The following is a 22,047-nucleotide window of genomic DNA, read 5'->3' as shown; positions in this document are numbered from 1 at the left end:
CCATAACCCTGAGCGGAGGAGACCATGTATGAAGGTGGTGCTGACTCCTGTGTCTTAGGAGGTACCAGGCAGCAGCGCAGGACCACCTTCTGGTGGTTCTCAACCTGTGGGTCATGACCCCTGTGGAGGTCAAATGATCCTTTCAAAGGAGTCGCCTAAGACTGTTTACAGTATGATTCATAACTGTATCGAAATTATGGTAATGAAGTAGCAACGAAAATAATTTTACGGTCAGAGGTCATCACAACACGAGAAACCACATTAAAGGGTCCCGGCATTAGGGAGGTTGAGAACCGTTGTCCTAGATCCTTATTTCCAGGGCAAAACTGAGTCTAAGAAGGTCACTGGGCCCACGTCATAATCATAGTTCCGAAAAGCTCATCAGGAACTCTGCCTCTTCTGAGCCACCTTAGCTGACTGCCGCCCCCAAGGCTGAATCCCATGTAGCAGAATATCGATCCCATCTCTTTAAACCCTCCTATCTCTTACAAAGCCAGGGAACTTGCCAGACCCACGCGTTCACCTGCTCACGTAGTGCCAGGGGTCATTTACTTTAAATAAACACAGGTTTGTGAACCCTGTATTTCAATATAATTTTTAAAAAGTCAAACACTTATTGTAAATGACCTTGGTTGGAGCTCGCTGCTGAGAAACATCCTGAAGTAAAATTTTTTGGGGGTTGTGGGGGTTGGTTTGGTTTTAATGGGGAGCCCTTTTGATAATGTACCAAACAGTTACTGATTTTTATAAGTCTAATTTTCTTAGGGCAAAATACAATTAAAAGAAAATTACAAGAAAACTTTCACCCATAAAACCCCAAACTCGGCTCGAGTTATTAAAATAAAATTCCAGTATTAGCAGCCGACTGTTGCTGTGGCTTAACAAGACGACGAGTTGGCAACCACACAATGGATCAGGAAACACATCCATGTTTTGGCGTTGGAGATATAGCTCAGTGGTCTAGTGCTTGCCTGGCATGCATGAAGCTCAGGATTCAGTTCCCAGCACTGCACGTAAGAAGCATGTTAGGACAAGGCGAGCTCACTGTTAGCCAGCGCTGTTACTCTTCTGTATCTTCATGCCTGAGTCCTGAGTAAGCGGTGCCTCCACTTCCTCCATGGAGATGAGCACCAGGGCTGCCAGCATGGACTGAGAGAAAGAGGGCTTTGGATTCTTTGCCCTGTGAGTGCCACTGCTCATGGTGTCTGATGCTGGCTACCGACTGTCTTGAACATTGTGCCTGGCCACATTTGGAGATGCGTGGAGGAACAGGGTCTCACCTCTCCCCTTGGCTAACTCTTAAAGCTTTGTGAGTTCCCGTGGCCGGTCTGACCCTCCTTGTTGTGAGGTGCTGTGGGAACTGCTTTTCCCTCCCTTAGGACTAAGCTTGGCACCTTAGAGGAAGCTAAGTGGTGCACAGCTCTCAGCCTGTGATATATTTGCAGGGTGGTGGAGGGGGGAGTGCCGAGGGAGCTAGGGAGGGAGAGGTGGGGGAGGGGGAGAGAGGTAGAAGAGGGAAAGAAAGGGAAGGATGGGTGAGAAAGAGAGAGGTTGGGGAGGGAAAGAGGGACTGAAAAGGGAGGAGGAATGAGGGGAGGGAGGGAGAGAAGGAAGAGAGATAAACAGATAGACAGATCTTCTGGATTCTAACAGAAGTGTAACTGACGACTTGGAGAATAACTTAGAAGAGACCGGAACTTCCCTTTTCTAGATGCTACCTTATAAAGCTGGGATCTGAAGGCTTAGTCTTGCACCAAGTACAGTGTGAACACTGTCCTCAGCATGGAAGATAAAGGATTCCCAGTTTCATGCCAAAACTATATCTCGGCATTCACGTCCATTCCTCAATAGTCATTTCTTGCCCAGCACAGGAATTTGCATTTTGCACAAAATTTACCTGGAACAGCAGATTTTTAGAGTTACAGGATGTGGGGCTGCTCAGATCCCTAGCAGGGGGGTGGGGATTGGCCCACCTGGCTCGGAACTATCAAATTCCTACAACTGCAATATGGGGGTCTGTGTGTTTTTCTCTACTCCAGTTAGATCCCAGTTCAAGAAGCATCGGCTTTGGAAACACTACCTTTGTCTGTCTCTTTCAAAACTCATCGCATACAGGTGTCAGGATGTAGAAAAGTGTTGAGCGCTAAACTTCAACCCTTGTGTGCGTCTTCTCCACACTTGGCATGGATGTGGTAATTGCACAGCGTGGTCTGAAGGGTCACAGGAACATGTGTCACCACGGGGAGAAGAGGAGTCAGGAAAAAAATCAGACCTGGCCGCTGGGAGCACCGGAGAGTGGCTCACTTGCTTTCTGTGCATAGACAATCCCCTTGTTCATGGTGGGGGAACACTTGGCTTTTTGGTGATGAATATCCCCCACTTCGTTCTATGGTTAAATTAGTTTGTTTTGATAAAAATAAAACTTAAAAAGTGAAAACATCTTGTGTGATTTATTAACTTTAGCCCAAACCACCCACCACAAGCAGTGTCTTCCTGTAAAACTTCACTTCTGATTATTTCCAAACCGTTAACCAGACACTATGTCAGCCATGTTGGAATTCCAGCCAATGAAAGGATAGACAATAGCAAACTGCCCTGTCTTCTTGTGCTATTGTTTCCTCCCAGTGCCTACCTTAATTCATAGTTTCTAACTTAGAAAAACACCTTTTAAAATTCTTAAATGTAGCTTAACTTTAAAACCGTATCAGAGTTCTTAATATCCACAGTGCAATCATCCAAAACCCCCTGTTGGGATGATGTTTCTTGAAAGTTTAATGTTATTCATCAAGAAAGGAAACATTTATGCATCCAAACCATACCTCCTTTGAAGACAGCTTGTGTGTTTGTTGCAAGGATAAGGCAACAGATTTTCCAACCCAGCACAGTGTTACTCTTCTATACACACAGCCTCAGGGAGTCAGAGGGTCCCATGCTTCCTTTGGAAGAAGCATTGTGAGTGGGGCCTTGGAACCTGTGCTCTGTCTGATGGCTTGTGATGGCTTAGTCCTTAGCTCCTCACACTCTAGCTGTAAGAGATTAGCCCATTCATTTTCAAACGTCAATCCTTTGAAAACTACCTCAGCATTCTTGTCACGTTTCAATACAATACTCACAGATATGTCATTCACGTAATCTTCTTATTTAAAACTCCCTGCAATACGGGAAAGATCATTGCTCTAAGCAACGGCATCTGTGAAATGGCTCAAGTTCCATGAACTAGTTAGGTAACTTTTCTAATATACATTTAAGCACAAAATCGTTAAAACCATTCATCTGTGTGCCACTTAAATATCATCTTTATTGCCACAAACGGTGGGTTCGCTGCACTTGGGGAAACAGTGAGATAATCTAAAAGATGTAGCTTCTCTCAGAGTCTCCTTCAATTATTCTAGCTCCCACTAGATATACTTTTCGCCCTCATATTTTTTTTCCCTCTCCAGGATACTAAAATTGATGACCACACACAGAATTGTAAATATACAGGTATGTTTTCTCCATCAAAATGTACAGCGAAGGCTGGAGAGATGTCTCAGTGGGTAAGCGGGGAAGAGCTCTTCCAGAGGTCCTGAGTTCAATCTCCAGCAGCCCCATGGTGCCTCACAACCGTCTGTGATGGGATCTGATGTCCTCATCTGGTGGGTCTGAAGACACCTACCATATACTCATGTAAATCAAATAGATGAATTCTTTTGTGAAATGTGCAACTGAGAGGCCAGAGAGACGGCTCAGCAGTTAAGAGTGCTGCATTGGTTTTGTAAAGGACCCGAGTTCAGTTCCCAGTGTCCACATTTGATGTCTTGCCATTGTCCATAACTCCAGCTCCAGGGCAGAAATGGCGCCTTCTCCTGCTCTCCACTGTCACCTGCCTTCACATGCACGCACACACACACTGCCTCACGTAGTTAAAAATAGGCGAATGGACGTGTTAGTGCTCACCTTTAATCATGCCACCCAGTAGGCAGAGGCCGGCAGATCGACGAGTTCCAGCCAGCCAGATAGGGTATAGAGTGGTGCTCTATCTCAAACAAACAAAGCTGATTTCCCCTGTGACCCATTATATTTGGGGATGTATTGGCTAGGAGATAGCCTATGACTCTACTCTGCTAAATGAACAGACAACTCGAGATGACATACTGCTGTAGCCGCTGACCAGCACATCTCCCAACCCCCACCACAGAAACTTCTTGCAGTAGATGGTAATCAATATGGAGTCCCACAGCTAGACAAAGGACAGTGACTGAGGGACTTGGGAGTACTCAGCTCCAGTTGGGATGTCTTTATCAAGCTCTTCCCCTTAAGGCTCAGGGACCTATGCCCAAGAGTGTTAGAAGACTGAGATTCAGAGGTGATGGACGATTTCAAGGAAATGGCATCTCTAGGCACACAAGGGTCAACACACCCGCAAACTCAGAGACTGAGACAATACACATGAGACCTTCACGGGTTCAAATCAGAAAAAGTGCCAGCATGGAGAAGGAGAAATGGGAGAAAATCTCGCTTGTAAGGTTTTGGCAATTGGTATCGGCAAGCAGAGGGGAAATCAGTTTTCTCCAATGGAGTATGTGGTGGTTTGAGTAAAAATGCCCCCCCCTGCCCCAGACTTATATATTTGAATACTAAAGCCACTAGGGAGTTATACTGTTTGAAAGGATTGGGAGGTGTGGCCTTGTGCCACTGGGGTTGGGCCTTGAGCTTTCAGAAGCCCTTGACAGAGCCAGTTGAGTTCTCGTGTTCTCTCTCTCTCTCTCTCTCTCTCTCTCTCTCTCTCTCTCTCTCTCTCTCTCTCTCTCTCTCTCTCCAGATCTTAGATACTTTTCCAAGCACTACTACAGCTGCACACTGCCGCACTTCCCACTATGGTGATAATGGACTGAACCTCTGAAACTATGTCGGCCCCCAATCCAATTCTTCCCTTTATAAGAGTTGCTGTGGTCATGGTGTCTCTTCACAGCAACGGAGCAGTCACTCTTTCTATGTAGTTAGGGTTTCTATTGCTGCAATAAAACACTATGGCCAAAAGAGCAAGTTGGGGAGGAAAGGGTTTATTTGGCTTACACTTCCACATTGCTGTTCATCGCGGAAGGAAGTAGGGCTTGGCTCTCCCTCATCAATCACATTAAAGAAAGTGTCTTACAGGCTTGCGTATTAGCCTGATCTTATAAAGGCATTTTCTTAATTGAGGTCCCCTCCTCTCAGATGACTTTAACCTATGTCAAGTTGACATGAAACTATCCAGCACAGTGACTAAGACGGAGTGTATGCCATGTTTCCTGTGTGGGATTTTTTGCTTGTTTATTTAGTTTGGGTATTTTTCTTTTGTCTTTCGCTGTTTGGGATTATGATTTCTTTTTTATTCTGTTTATTTTGGGGTAGGGAATGGAGACAGGGAGAATCTGGAAGGCCTTGGGGAAAAACAAAGGATATCATCAAACTGTATCACAGAACAAATTTTTTAGAAAGCCGATACATGAACTGCAGATCTCCAGTTCCCCCTCCATCCCTACAAATCCAATCCCTCTCTCCACAGCAGACCACTTCCCTCCCCCCTTCTCCCATCTCCAGTGGGCCACACAGGTCCTCCCCTCCCACCCCCCAACCCCCACTCATTGCTTTATTCCACTTGCCAGCCACTGCAGGTATTGCGTGGGAACCCACAGTCAGCAGGGAAGCAGGTAAGTTCATTTCAGATCTTTACCTATCCCTTCTCTCCTCCAAATCTGATGCCCTATTCTCACTTCCAGCCCTGTAGCAGACTTTCTGCCTCCCCCTCCTCTGTGTCCCCATCTCTAGTGGATCATGCAAATCTTCTCCAACTTCCCTCCCCCACCCTGCTATCACCATCCCATCTGTGCAAGATCCTCAGACAAGAGTAGCCAGTGAAGCCCTCCATGTCCTAGAGTCTCATTCCCAGCTCTACTACTCCTCACTCTCTGTCCCTGTTCCCAGGGAAACGAGCAGATCCTGATGTAACACCTTTCTTTCCTCCCTCCTGTGGATCTCCTCAGCCCCGTCCTAGCTCATACCCATTCCTAAGTGTCAGCTCACAATACCTAGAAACACACTTTACCTGGAACCCTCCCAGTGGACACACCTATCAGGAGCCCAAAAGGATCCCCTACCAGGCAACACATAGTAACCACACACTCCTAAGAACCCGAGAGAGCAAAAGAAACCAAAGAACACAAACAGCCACCCAACAAAGACAAGAGCAGGTATCAGCGCCTAGAATTACAACCATCCCAAACCTAGATGCCAAGACACCAGCATCAAAACACAATCAGTAACAGCCTGGGCAATATGTCTCTGCTAGAGCCCAGTAACCCTACAACAGTAGGGCCTTGAGAAAGGCATCATAGCTGAAACAGAAGACAGAGACTTCAAAACAGCCCTCATAAATGTGATAGATATTATTAAGGAGGAAATGAAGACATCCCTTGAAGAAATCAATGAAATCATAAACAGTGGAAGGAAATGAATGAAACAGTTCAGGACCTGAAAGTGGAGAGAGAATCAAGAAAACCTAAACTGAGACAAACCTGGGAGTGAGAGATTTAGGAACTCAAAGGGGAAGCTCAAACAAAAGCCTCACCAACAGCATAATAGAGACTGGAAAGAGACTCTAAGGCATAGACGACACAATAGAGGAAATGGATACCTTAGTTGAAGAAAATATTAAATCTAAAAAAAAAAATTCTGGCACAAAATATCCAAGAAATCTGGGACCCTATGAAAAGATCAAATTTAAGAATATATAAGAATAGGAGAAGAGGAAGAAATGCAGGTCAAAGGAACAGAAAATATTCTCAACAAAATCATAGAAGGAAATTTCCCTAACCTAAAGAAGGAGATGACTGTTAAGGTCCACGAAGCACACAGAGCACCAGATAGACTAGACTAGAAAAGGGAAGTCCTTCCAGTACATAACAGTAAAAACTTTACCCATAGCAAACAAAGGAAAAATGTAAAGGCTGAAAGAGAAAGAGACAAAGTAACAAAGGCAGACCTATTAGAGTAACACCTAATTTCTCAGTGGAAACTCTAGGAACCAAAAGAGTCTGGACAGATGTTCTGCAGACTCTAAGAGACCATAGATGCCAGGACAGACTACTATACCCAACAAAACTTTCAGTTGCAATATATGGAGAAAATAAGACATTGAATGATAAAATCAGATTTAAGCCATATATATTAACAGAAGGTGCTAGAAGGAAAACTCCAACTTAAGGAGGTTAACCATCCCCAAGAAAACACAGTGAATAAATAATCTTAGACCAGCAAATCAAAAGAGGATACACACACACACACACACACACACACACACACACACACACACCCCATACAGACACACACCACCCTCAGACACACATATCACAGCACACACCACACACACATACACAGATACACCACATATACCCACACACCACACATATACCCACAACACACACACACACACATATCATACACTACACATACATACCGCTACCACCACACTACCACACATACACACATACCATATACAGACATACACACCACACACAGATATACATGTCACACACCACACCACATACCACCACACACATACACACACACACACATACACACACACACACTCACACACACACACACACCTACCACATACAATACCACACCACACTGTACATACCATTCACAGGTGACAGAAACAAAAGACTAGGAGGAATAAACAGACCCTGCTCATCGATATCTTTCAGCACCAATGGTCTCACTTCCCCACAATAAAAAGACACAGAGAATACAAGGGATGTGAAAACAGGGCCCATCCTTATGTTGAAGACAAGAAACACACCATAACATCAAGGATATACATCACCTTAGAGCAAATGCTTGGAAAAAGATATTCCAAGCAAACAGACCTAAGAAATAAGCTGCTATAGTCATTTTAATAAACAAAATCAACTTCAAGCCAAAACTAATAGAGATAGGGAAGGAACTACATAGTCACCAAAGGAAAACACTCAGAGTATTGTAATTCTAAACACAAATGCACCAAACACAAGGACATCCAGCTTCATAAAAGAAACTACTCCAGCTTAACTCTCACACTGACCTTCACACCCTGATAGTGGGAGAATTCAATACCCTACTCTTGTCATCCACTCAAAAAGTAAATGGAGTAGTGCTGGTGTCAACGACTCCATGAGCTCAGTGGTTATAACTAATACTTACAGAACACTTTCAGCAAGCGCTTAAGAGTGTACCTTCTCAGCACCTCTAGAACTTTCTCCAAAACTGATCACAGACTATATGCAAAGCAAGTCTCAACATATTCAAAAAAAAATTAAAGTAATATTCTGCATCCTATCTGACCAGGACAGATTAAAACTAGAGTTCTACAACAACAGAAACGACAGAAAGCTTACAGACTTGTGGACATTGAACGGTTTTCTATTGAACAAAAAAAAGGGCCAAGACAGAAATTAAGAAATTAGTCTTTCTAATTGGGTGGCTGTATATGTATGGGCCACATGTGGGGCAGGCTCTGAATGGGTGTTCCTTCTGCCTCTGTTTTAATCTTTGCCTCCCTATTCCCTGCCAAGGGTATTCTTGTTCCCCTTTTAAAGAAGGAGTGAAGCATTCGCATTTTGGTCATCTCTCTTGAGTTTCATGTGTTCTGTGCATCTAGGGCAATTCAAGCATTTGGGCTAATAGCCACTTATCAATGAGTGCATACCATGTGTGTTTTTCTGTGATTGGGTTACCTCACTCAGGATGATATTTTCCAGTTCCCTCCATTTGCCTATGAATTTCATAAAGTCATTGTTTTTGATAGTTGATTAATATTCCATTGTGTAGATGGACCACATTTTCTGTATCCATTCCTCTGTTGAAGGGCATCTGGGTTCTTTCCAGCTTCTGGCTATTATAAATTAGGCTGCTATGAACATAGTGGAGCATGTGTCTTTTTTATATGTTGGGGCATCTTTTGGGTATATGCCCAAGAGAGGTATAGCTGGATCCTCAGGCAGTTCAATGTCCAATTTTCTGAGGAACCTCCAGACTGATTTCCAGAATGGTTGTACCAGTCTGCAATCCCACCGACAATGGAGGAGTGTTCCTCTTTCTCCACATCCTTGCCAGCATTTGCTGTCACCTGAGTTTTCGATCTTAGCCATTCTCACTGGTGTGAGGTGAAATCTCAGGGTTGTTTTGATTTGCATTTCCCTGATGACTAAAGATGTTGAACATTTCTTTAGGTGTTTTCTCAGCCATTCGGCATTCCTCAGCTGTGAATTCTTTGTTTAGCTCTGAACCCCATTTTTTTAATTAAAAAAAATTTTTTTATTAACTTGAGTATTTCTTATTTATTCCCTTCCCCGGTTTCTGGGCCAACATCCCCCTAACCCCTCCCCCCTCCCCTTCTTTATGGGTGTTCCCCTCCCCATCCTCCCCCCATTGCCGCCCTCCCCCCAACAATCACGTTCACTGGGGGCTGAACCCCATTTTTAATAGGGTTATTTGTCTCCCTGCAGTCTAACTTCTTGAGTTCTTAGTATATGTTGGATATAAGGCCTCTATCTGTTGTAGAATTGGTAAAGATCAGCCACCCAATTAGACAAGATGGATGAAGCAAAGAAGTCCAGACCAACAGGAACCGGATGTAGATCTTTCCTGAGAGACACAGCCAAAATACAGCAAATACATACTCGAATGCCAGCTGGAAACCACTGAACTGAGAATGGGACCCCTGTTGAAGGAATCAGAGAAAGGACTGGAAGAGCTCGAAGGGCTCAAGACCCCATATGAACAACAATACCAACCAACCAGAGCTTCCAGGGACTAAGCCACTACCCAAAGACTATACATGGACTGACCCTGGGCTCCAACCTCATAGGTAGCAATGAATAGCCTAGTAAGAGCACCAGTGGAAGGGAAAGCCCTTGGTCCTGCCAAGACTGAACCCCAGTGAACGTGATTGTTGGGGGAGGGCAGTAAAGGGGGAGGAGGATGGGGAGGAACACCAGAAGGGAGGGGAAGGGTTAGGGGATGTTGGCACGGAAACCAGGAAAGGAATAACAATCTAAATGTAAATAAGAAATACTCAAGTTAATAAAGAAAAAAAAAAGAAATTAGTCTTTCTAGAATTGAATGAAAATGGACACACAATGTACCCAGACTTACATGATGGAGGTGGTTCTGAGAGGCATGTCCAGAGCACTAAAGGCCTGTGTACAAAAACAGAAGACAGTTTATCTTAGTAACTTAGAAACACAAACGGAAGACCTAGAACAAAAGGAAGAAGTCAGAAACAAAATTAGATGGCAAAAAACAGTGAAGCTCAGAACTGAAATCAGTAAAATACCATCAACAACCACCACAAAAGTGCAAAGATCAAGGAAATGGAGTTCTTCTTTGAGAATTCAATAAGATTGACAAACCCTTATTCAAATTAAGTAAAAGGCAAAGAGAAAAATAATATCCAAATTAACAAATTTAGAGATGAAAAGAGAGGCAAAGCAAAAGACACTGAAGAAATCCAGAGAATCGTAAGGACATATTTAAAACCCTGTATTCTGAGAGTGTGGCCAGGTGGCTCAGACTGAGCAGGGCTTGCCTTGCCAGTGGACTGTGAGGAGTGCACAGGCCGTCGTCTCTTGTCTTCTGTTCATCATGCCGTCTTCTGATAATCAGGTGAAAGAGCTGGAGAGGTACTTCAGGTCAGGCCTTTGAGCTGATTTTCACCCCCCTCCATCAAAAGAATCTGTCCCCGATTTCCCCCTTTCCCACCCCAAAGAAGGATCTTTCCCTGGAGGAAATTCAGAAGAAATTAGAAGCAGCAGAAGAAAGACGAACGTCTCATGAAGCAGAAGTCTTGAAGCAGCTTTCATGAAAAAGAAGTGCCCCAGAAAGCCATTGAGAAGAACAACAACTTCAGCAAAATGGCAAAGGAGAAACGGACCCACAAAAATGGAGGCTAATGAAGAGAATCGGGAGGTGCAAATGGCTGCCAAGCTGGAGCGTTTGTGAGAGAAGGACAAGCGTGTTGAAGAGGTTCGGGAGAACGAAGACTCCAAAGACCCTGCAGAGAGACCGAGGCTGACTGAGTTGTTCTGAGAACTGACTTTCTCCCTGACCCCTTCCTAAATATCCAAGGACTGTACTGGCCTGTGTCATTTATGTTTTCCTTCTTGATAAATATTGTAGAAGCTGATGTGGGACTGTACATGTAGATCCATACTCTGAGATGTTTTAGGTGCTCAAGGGGAGAAACTGAAAGTGTTTTGTTCTCTTTTTTTTTTTTTTTAAAGTGTTGGTCTTTCTAACGTAGCTATTTTTTCTTGTTACATCTTTTCCACTTGGGCACACTCGTTGTGCTGGGTTAATGTACTGGATTGACTGTGGAAGATGTTTGTGAAAAGGATGTAGTGGCTTCTTCCAACTCATTAAATGCTGAATATCTGTTCGCTTTGCCATCCCAATTCTGTCCCAATCTCACCAGAAGCTACTGTACTTGAATGTTTAATAAACTGCACAGTGCTATTGGTGGGGGGGAGGGGGACCCCAAAACCTATACTCCACCAAATTGGAAAATCAAAAGGAAATAAATATTTTTCTTGATGGATAGCACCTACTAAAATGAAATCAAGAGCAGATAAGCAACATAAACAGACATATAACCTCTAGTGAAATAGAAGCAATAATTAAAAGTTTGCCAAACAAAACTACAACAAACAAAGAAACCCAGGGCCAAATACTTTTAGAGCAGAATTCTACTGTACTCTAAAAAAGGAGTTAATGCCAACACTCCTCAAATCATCCCACAAAATAGAAACAAATACTTCCCAATTCATTTTATGAGGCCATAGTTACCCTGAACCAAACCACATAAAGAACCAACAAAGACCGAGAATCACAGGTCAATTTTCCTAATGAACATAGACCAAAAAAAGTCTCAACAAAATGCTTGCAAACTGCACCCGTGAACATCAAAAAGATCATACACCATGAACAAGCAGGCTTCATCTGAGAGACGCCAGCCAGCATGTTTCAACATGTGTAGGTTGATAAACGTAACCCATCATATGAGCAACCTGAAAGACAAAAAACACAGCATCATCTCGTTAGATGCAGAAAAGACCTCCAACACCCCTTCAAGATAGATGTCCTGGAGAGATTAGGGGTACAAGGGACAGATCTCAACAAAATAAAGGCACTTTACAGCAAGCCCATAGTCAATATCAACTTCAGTGGAAAGAGAAAGTAATTCCATTAAAATCAAGAACAGTACAAGTTCATCCAACCTCTCTATGTCTATTCCATGTAGTACTTGAAGTCTCAGCTAAAGAAACAAGACAGCTGAAGGTGTCTTACAAATTGGAAGTCAAAGTATTGCTATTTGAAGAGGATATAATAATATACACAACTCATCCTAAAGACTCCACCAGGGAATGGATAACAGCTGATAAACGCTTCCAGCAAAGTAGCTAGATACAAAATAAATGCACGAAAATCAGTAGCCCTTTTATATACAAATGACAAACAGGCAGAGAGAGAGAGAGAAATAAGAGAAATAACACCTTTCACCATAGCCTCAAATAACATAAAATATCTTAGGGTAACTCTAACCAAACAAGTAAAAGACTTGTATGGTAAAAACTTTAGGACACTGAAGAAAGAAATTGAAGAAGACATCAGAAGATGGAGAGGTCTTCCATGTTCCTGGATCATCGGGATTAATATAGTAAAAATGTCTGTCCTATCAAAAGCAGTCTACTCAATGCAATCCCCATCGACCTAATTTTTCGTAGATCTTTGAAGGACAATTCTTAGCTTCATATGGAAACATTAAAAACCCAGTAGAGGTAAAACCATCCTGGATTATAAAAGCATCGCCCTGCTTGGGTTAAAGTTATACTCCAGAGTTAGAGTACTAAAAACAGCATAGTGTTGACATAAAAACAGGCACTGGAATCAAAGTGAAGGCCCAGACATACATCCACACACTTGTGGACACCTGATTTTTGATAAAGAGGCCAGAAACACACAATGGGAAAAGGAGAGCATCTTCAATAAACGGTGCTAGATCTCTGCACGCAGAAGAATGAAAATAGATCCATTCTTATCACCTTGTGCAAAACTCAAGTTCAAGGAACAAAGACCTCAACATAAAACCAGATACACTGAACCTGACAGAAGAGAATATACAGCATAACCTTGAACTCACTGACACAAGAAAAGACTTTCTGAACAGAACACGACACGGGCGCTAAAATCAACAATTAATAAATGGGACCTTACGAAGCTGAAAAGCTTCTGCATAGCAAAGGACACCTTCATTTGGACAAAGCAGCAGCCTACAGGACAGGAAAAGAGTTTTACTGACTACACCCCCATTAAAGGGCTACTATCTAAAATATATAAAGAACTTAAAAAAACCCTAAATATCAAGAAAACAAATAACCCAATTTTAAAATGGGGTACAGATCTAAGCAGAGAATTCTTGAAAGAGGAAACTCAAATGGCTGAGAAGCACTTAAAGAAATGTTCAACATCCTTACTCATCAGGGAAATGCAAATAAAAAAATACCTTGAGAATCAGAGAAAGAACTGGAAGAGCTTGAAGGGGCTCATGACCCCATATGTACAACAATGCCAAGCAACCAGAGCTTTCAGGGACTAAGCCACTACCTAAAGACTATACATGGACTGACCTTGGACTCTGACCTCATAGGTAGCAATGAATATCCTAGTAAGATAACCAGTGGAAGGGGAAGCCCTTGGTCCTGCTAAGACTGAACCCCCAGTGAACATGATTGTTGGCGGGGGAGGCAAGGGTGGGGAGGGGAACACCCATAAAGAAGGGGAGGGGGAGGGGATGTTTGCCCGGAAACCGGGAAAGGGAATAACACTCGAAATGTATATAAGAAATACTCAAGTTAATAATAAAAAAAAAAAATAAAAATAAAAAAAAATTAGGACAACAATGCACAATGAACAAAATTTTAGGCAGGAAAAATATGTATTTCCTTATGAGAAATTCTATATTAAGTGCTGGTTATTTTGCTTGTTTGGTTTTTAATAAAATAACTGCATACTAGAAAAAAAAGAAATAGAAGATGGGATGATGGGGAAAAGGACTGTTAGGAGAAGGAGGGGAAACTGTAATCTGAATATAAAGTAAATTAATTAAGTAATAAAAATTAACTTTTACCAAAAAAAAAAACCTTGATATTTCAACTTACACCTGTCAGAATGGCTAAGATCAATGACCCAAGTGCCAGCTCATTCTGGCGAGGATGTGGAGCAAAGGCAACATTCCTCTGTTATTGGTGAGTTTGCGAACTTACAGCCACTATGGAAATCAGTGTGGCCGTTCTTCAGGAATATGGGCATTGGTCTACCTCAAAATCCAGCTATGCAACTCCTGGATATAAATGGAAAGAACTCACTATCCTACCTCAGAGACATCTCCTCAACCATGGTCACTGTTGCTCTATTCACAATGGCCAGACATTGGAAACAACCTAGATGTCCCTCCACATAATAGATAAAGAAAATTTAGCATATTTATTTACCCAGTAGATTAGTACCTGGCCCTTTTTAAAAAATGAAACAATGAAATTCACAGGTAGATAGCTGGAACTAGAAAGAAAAATCATCATGAGTGAGGTAACTCAGACTCGGAAAGAGAACTATGGTACTCATTCGCTTATATGAGGATGTAGCTTTTGAGTCAATGATAAGTGACCTACTCTGTAAAACCACAGAAGGTAGGTATAGAGTAAAGGATATCAGATAGATCTCCTCAGGAAAGGGAAACATAATAGATAGTTATGGATGGATGGGGGTGGTGGTTAGAATTAGAGGATCAAGTGGGGAATATTGAGAGAGACAGCTAAAATTAAGGGCGATTGGAGGGTTAGTTTGTAAACCTAAGACAGCAGAAATTCTCTAAGCTATATACATATATGAAGCCAATCCAAATGAAATTGCCAAATAGTGGGAGAGACAGAGCCCCAACTGGCCATCTCTTGTCATCAAATGAAGTTCCCAGTGATGGGATTGGGTTACGTTTAATTGAACCGTTGACCAAAGGGGCCTCCTGGGAATCCCCAAACAGCCTGTTGCCAAGACTCTAGGTTGCTCTCCACAGACTGACTGCAAGGCCCCATTGCAGAAGACAACACCTGTACAACTCACTGAACATGGAGAAGACAAGTTGTTGCCTACACAGGGTCCTCACCCCTATGTGCTAGTGTCCTTGGTACAGGAAGGCATTATGTACGATACTGAAAGTTATATAAATATCAAGCCAGCCACAAACCCTTTGGTCTATGTGATGTCCTGCCTGCAAGATACACTGGGGCAATGATAGCACAAAGCTTGAGGGAGAAACCAACCAATATCCAATTTGACTTAAGGCGCACTCATAAGAGGTGAAATCCATACCTGACAATTCTTGGGTAACCAAGATCCTGAGACTGAACAGCCCAGGGACCTAGGGTTAAACCAAATACTACTGTTCAAACACAAAACAAAACTAAATTAAAAAATACTCAAACGGAACCATAAAATGACTCCTCATAGATCAGGACCCTGCTCAGAGAAGCTTCCTCCTGTAGCAATGGGAACAAATATAGAGACCCATAGTTAGTCAATATGCAGAGTGTGAGAGACCTTGCCTTAAATGGGGTGTCTCCACTCAATCCTTCCCCTAAGGGTTCAGGGAATCCTGCAGAAGAAGAGGCAGAAAGGGTCTAAAAGCCTAAACCCAAGGCCCTCTAAATCGACATGGCTGATGCACGTATGAACTCTGAGACAAGGCAGCATGCACAGGGCCTATGAAGGTCTGCCTCAGAAGGGGCCGTGGAGATGAAAGGGGCAGTGGACACATGCCCCATTCCCTAGCCCAGAATAATCTCTTAGTGATAACCACTTGCACATGAAAATTAGTTTTCTCCAAGGGAGTCTCGCTGGGGAATCTGCATGCCCAGAAGTTGATAGGCAGCAGAAAACAGGCTCAGTGGTATCCTTGGGTGTTACTTATCTCATAATGTAGTGTCAGGACTTTTATTTAAAAAAAGTTTACCTTATATATCTTCTCTCTTTTTCTGCTATAGGTCCTTTGTGTATGTATTATGGCTTCGAGTTTAGTGTTTGTATGGAGTCCCACAGTTTACAAAGTCTCTATTTCTTGTGCCTTCTCTTAGACACTTGCCTGTTTGTTTTGTCCAATTTTGCTGCGCCAGTTTTTGTTTTGTCTTATTATTTTATGGTATTAAGTTTTACTTCATTACTATCCCTTAGCAGCCTTGTGTTTTTTAATGAGATGGAAAGTGTATGTGGGGGTGTGGGGGGGAGGTATGTATCTGGATGGGAGGGGCGGCAGGAGGAGCTGAGAGGAGTAGAGGGAAGGGAAACCGTAATCAGGATATATTAAGGGAGGGAAAAAATCTATTTTCAACACAAGGGGGGAAAGCCAATCAGTAAAATCAACAAATGAGCAAATAAATGATAAAATAAATGAGGAAATAAATAAAAACGTATGGCTGGATACCTACCCTTCCAAATCAGAGTGATATATCAGTTAGCCTTATAGAAATTATGATGTGGGGAGGGGAATGAGATAGGGGGCTTACAGACTGGAAACTGGCAAAGTGAATAACATTTGAAATGTAAATAAAAAATATCCATTAAAAAAAAAAGTGCATGCTGACAGGAGCCCGATACAGCTGTCTCCTGAGAGGCTCTGCCACAGCATGGCAAATACAGAGGCAGATGCTTGAAGCCAACCATTGAACTGAGAATGGGGTCCCCATTGGAGGAGTTAAGAGAAAGGGTTTGCAACCCCATAAAAACAACATTATCAACCAATCAGAGTTCCCAGGGACTAAACCACCATCCAAAGAGTACACATGGACAGACCCATGGTTATAGCCGCATATGTAGCAGAGGATGGCCTTGTTGGGCACCAAAGGGAGGAGAGGCCCTTGGTCCTGCCAAGGCTGTACCCCCCACTGTAGGGGAATGTCAGGGCGGGGAGGTGGGGAAGGTGTGGGTGGTTGGGTGGGGGAAAGGGAATAACATTTGAAATATAAATAAAAAGTATCCAATAAAAAAAGAAACTATGATGTATGAAATGATTTTATTTATTTATTTATTTATTTATTTATTTATGTATTTATTTACTTATTTATTTTTGGTAGTGAGTTGTTTGCTTGACGAATATAAAGGAACTTCTATTAATGTAATAGAAGGACATGTAATTAGGTGTTTCTTCTCACGCTGCATGAGGTATTAGTGCAGACGGGCCTGTCTCCGTACTTCTTTTGCTTCTAAATGTGAAGCAAATGGATTTGGCCATGCTAACCACGGTGGAGAGCAACTTTTGAGCCTCCTGATTGGTGGTCATCAGGCTGTGACTGGGAAAGACTCCTCTGTGGCATCTGGGTCCTTTGCCTCCCACAGTGGCAGGCTTGTTATCAGTCTTCCTCAATTTCTGCCAGAGGCAAAATCAATGTCCTTTACCACCCAGCTTCCCAGACTTATCCATGGCTGTCTCAGCTCAGGAGTTGGTAGTTGTTATTCTGAGGCAGAGCTGGGTGAGCCCTAAAGGGAGACCCAGGCTGGCCTACCCTCCCCGTGGTGCTGTGTGCAACCGAGTAACAACTTTTATGTGGTGCTGTGTGCAACAGAGTAACAACTTTGAACGGGACTGAGACTTCTCAGCTGCATCCTAAACAACTTCATTTGTGTTTTTGTAACCAGTAGGTATCAGGTGCCTGGATCCTGCAGCAGGCATAATAAAGATTTGAGAAGGGAAAAAAGATGTCACTCCTCCCCTGCTTCAGGCCAACATCTGATTCTCAGACATCAGCAGGAGGAGGTGGCAAGGTGGCAGATGGCATCTGGTGCTTAGAGTCTTAGTGATCCTCCCAGGAGCTCCAGTTTGTCCCAGGGATCATGGGGCGCCCCTGCATGGTGTCCCAGAGTAACTTTGCTCTGCATGCTGATTCCCAAGCACCAGCCCGCAGGCTGCCAACAGCTCCCTGAACCTTCAACAGCGCCATGCTAGGCCTAAGTTCTTGAGCAAAACTCTAAGCGTTTGATGCCTGGTGTGTTCCTTTCCAATTCTTCCCCCCTTGAAGGTCATGCTTGTGAGGAGGGAAACACTACATCACCCACAGGGTACCGGGCCATGTCTAGACACAGTGTTGTTGTCACAGTATGCGCCAGTAGCTACACCAGTAGAGGTGTAGATTGAGCTTTAGCATCTGGCAGTTCCCAGAAAAGATATTCCCATGATAATAAAGAGGAGCTGGATTGCAATATCCATGGTGATGAGCGAAGACGTCCTGGTGTAAGGAGGCAAGCTTGTAGTCTGCCAATCACAGCCAAACAGATTGTTCCACCCATTCTGGAGTATCCAGGCTCCTCGTCTAGACAGAAGCCCAGTCTTCATTTACCGGTTCTCCCAGGAGGAAAAAGAGTCAGGAGGAAGGAAGGTAACTCAAAGGCTGTTTGCTGTTTTCCCATCACTTTACACAATTGACAATTACCCACTAGCTACTTACTGTCTCATTGCTGTGACAACACACCTGACGAAAGCAACTTCAGAAAGGGTATATTTTTGTCTCACAGTTTGAAGTGACAGTCCACTATAGTGGGACAGTCAAGGCAGTAGGAGCATGAGGCAGCTGGCGTTATAGGGTGCCTCTGCAGTCAGGAAGTGGAGAGCAGCGAAGGTCAGCGTTCCTCTTGCTTTCTCCTTGTTATTCATCTCACGCTCCGGCTTGTGGAATGGCGCTGTCCACATCCAGAATGGCTCTTCTCACCACTGCTCACCAGCCTAGAAACTCCCTTATAGACACGCTCAAGTTTTGTTTCCTACATGATTCCAGAGCCTTTTCGGTTGACAATCAGTGGTAGCTATCAAACAGGAAGTAGACATGACTGACATATCAGACGACTGGGTGTAGCTCAAACTGTGCAGATCCATTCAGACAAGTATAGATAGGCAAGCTCTGGTTCTGAGCACTTTGGTTTGGTTGTGATGACCCCTGCCTTCCGTTGGTACCTTCTTCCTTTTAGGGAAAACTAAATCCCCAATAGGAGATTTCTGTGCCTTGAGTATGAGGTAATGCTGTTGCTGATACCAGGGCGCCACCCTTGTGTCTACTATCTATGCAAAGGCCACTGCCACCCTCTCAGACTTTCCGCTGTGCCCTGCCGTCCTTGGTAGGAATGAAAAGAATGACATATTTTTTAAAAGAGATGTTCTGCTTTGAGGTTTGAAAGTATCGATGGAGTTTTGGTTAACAGGAAATTACCCAGAAAATCAAATCATCCAGGCTCTCCTTTGACTCCAATGTTCTAGTTCATCAAGGTTCCATTGTGTTTGTTCCTACAAAAATAAGTCTTCTGAAGACACTTAGACGCAAGGAGATGCCGCCTCATAATTTATTTGTCTTTGTTGCCGTTCCTCAGGCACTTTGGCAGAGATCGCAAGAGCAGACAAAGGGAGACGTGAGCAGCAGCCGGAAGACAGGACCAGAAAGGTTTCGGAAAACAGAAGCGCACGTCTTCCATTATGAGACAGCCTGATGCTGGGAGAGCATAAATTAACTTCAAAACCTCCCTCACAAAGGAAACAATGGACAAATACATCTCAGGTAGTTATCCCTTTTGTGCTAAAAACAAGTGATTTGGAGAAAAACCACACAGGGCTTGATAGGTTCATCTTAGTGTCCTTTTCTTTATTTCTTCCTGGTTTTAAAGTTTTAAGGAAAGAACAGAGAACAAGGAAGATGTCTCCGTCACGTCAACGAACACTCATTAGGTGTTTAGTATGTTGCCACTTTCTGTGACTTTTCCTGCTCTTAAAATTACTTTCTATGGTGAGAAGAAAACTTATAGATATCTCATTACTGATTCCAAAAGTGGCCCCAGGAAGGCCATTTCTTCTCAGTTTCTTTTCCTTTAAAAATCATTATGACTATATTTAGGGGTGCAGCTAGAATTACTGCACAGTGTTTTTCCCACCTTGAGCCCGAGTCTTCTGTGTGTATACAGGGCAGGGAGTCAGCTCCAGTCCTGGCTTGAAAGTAAATGGACATTAACCTAGAAGGAATCACAATGTTTCTGGGGATGGATATGGCTGAGCCAAAAACATCTTTATTCAATGTCACCGGAAGAGCTGAGCAAAGTTCCCCCACAGACCCCTTTGGGTTTTTGTCTTGCTATCTCATTTATGCTGATCTGTGTAATTTTCACATGAGCGCATTTAAATGGAACATTCTAGATGACGAAGTGAGACCCAGAAATAGTCGGTGAAAGCCGCAGCTCGTAAGCCACCGAATAGACTCGTAGATGGCTTGTGAGGCCTTACAACTTTCACCTCCGTCTTTACGAACGGATGAAAAGGCTCTTCTGGCATCTAGAAGATCCCAAATGTCTGCTGTTGTGTTTATACGACTCACAGTATAAAAGGTATCTCTGGGGATTTGGGAACAGAATTTAAATGAACTGAACTCTAAGAACATTCCAGAAGCTCAGACTCATATTTAGACTCTGCCCTCTGCTGCTCTTTCTTCAGAGAATGGCAGAAGACAGTTTCGAAAACACCTGTTTGTGGTGGGGGAGCAGATCTTGAGGGTTTGTGGACCTGCTTGGGATTCACTCAGTGCCTTCGCTGGCCGGCTTCACTTTGTTCAGCTCAGACTTTATTTAACATAGATTTTGGCTTTGAAAAGCTTAATCTTTTCAATTAGTAGCTGAGCTCTCCCCCGTGGAGATCATCCAATTAAAAATCCAATTCATAGGTCAGTGTCTCTGGCTCGTCTTTTATTTGGTGCTTATCAAAAATTGTCCACATCCGCCAAGAGGCTCACGGGGGGGAAAAGCACTTTAAAACGTGCTAGCTTTGGGCTGGTGCGATAGCTCAGCAGGCGAAGAAAGACACATGCCGTGGAGAATCACAACCTGAGTTTGATCCCTAAGACCCACATAGCGTGAGAAGAAGAGAATAGATCCTCACAAGCTGATCTAGAGGGACGGACACACACACACACACACACACACACACACACACACACAGAGCCCGGGAGCAGAGGCACAAACTGGTATCTTAGTAAGGAAACTATGGAGAGTCCAGAGCGTTTAACATTGCATCCACCTGTAGCCCACAGGCCGCAGGGCACCTGTGACGATGACGTTCTAGGGTCATTGTCCCAGTCTCCAGGCTCCTGACTGGGCTGGAACAGGTGACAAAGCTAGATGCTCCCCACTGGGGGCTTATAAACAACCAGAAAGCTCTTGCTAAGGTAACCCACTTCTTACAAGTGGCCAGGAAAGGAAAACTGAGGTGTCCTCTCATGGGACGCGTTTGCCACAGGGCATTAAACAGAGCCAGAGATTACTGTGGCCCTCAGCCAGAACACACCCACGAATGGGGCACGGGCGAGAGCCCTCCATCACCAGAGCCCCATTGTGTGGGCTCCGTCGTTATTTTATCTGAGAAAGGTAGAGCTTGTGGGGTGGGATACGCTACTGGCTTTACAATCAACTCTTCGGATATTACAGGTGGATTGAATAAAATGATCCGCTGCGGAGCAGCAGGGAGTCTAAAGGTTGAAATTGAATTGACTGCTACCCCAAACCAAGATGCTGGGGTAGGTGTGGAAGCTGTATTATTAATCACCACGGTGGGCTCTCCCTTTTGGTTTTCTACACAGCAAGAGGAAAGGTAGCTTTCAATTACAGACACATGAATTTCACATGAATACCTGGTGTACACATGCAGATGGCAGGAGTAGAGCCATCACCTTGTAAAAGGTGCAATTACAGAAGTGGGTGCCGTGGGGGGCGGGATGGACAGCTCACAGCTGTGGGTGTCACAGGGGCATGGATGGCTTGCCATCGTGAGGGTCCCAGTTGGCTGGTGCTCTGTGGATCTTCCCCTCCTTCCTACAAACTCCTGAAGTAGCTCTGACCAGCACATATTGAACATCTGCCTTCAATACAAGCACCTGAGGTGGCTCTCAGCCATTTTCTGCCCTGGAAGTCATGGGC

At 43.7% G+C, this 22,047-nt stretch overlaps 1 pseudogene; it reads left to right on the top strand.

The window, feature by feature from the left end:
• Positions 1 to 10,647: 10,647 nt before the first annotated feature.
• Positions 10,648 to 11,091, top strand: LOC116901076 (annotated as a pseudogene).
• Positions 11,092 to 22,047: the final 10,956 nt, after the last annotated feature.

The sequence above is a fragment of the Rattus rattus genome, chromosome 5, assembly GCF_011064425.1.
Source record: "Rattus rattus isolate New Zealand chromosome 5, Rrattus_CSIRO_v1, whole genome shotgun sequence".
In the NCBI taxonomy this organism is placed as follows: domain Eukaryota; kingdom Metazoa; phylum Chordata; class Mammalia; order Rodentia; family Muridae; genus Rattus; species Rattus rattus.
This window is presented reverse-complemented; position numbering and strand designations above follow the sequence as displayed.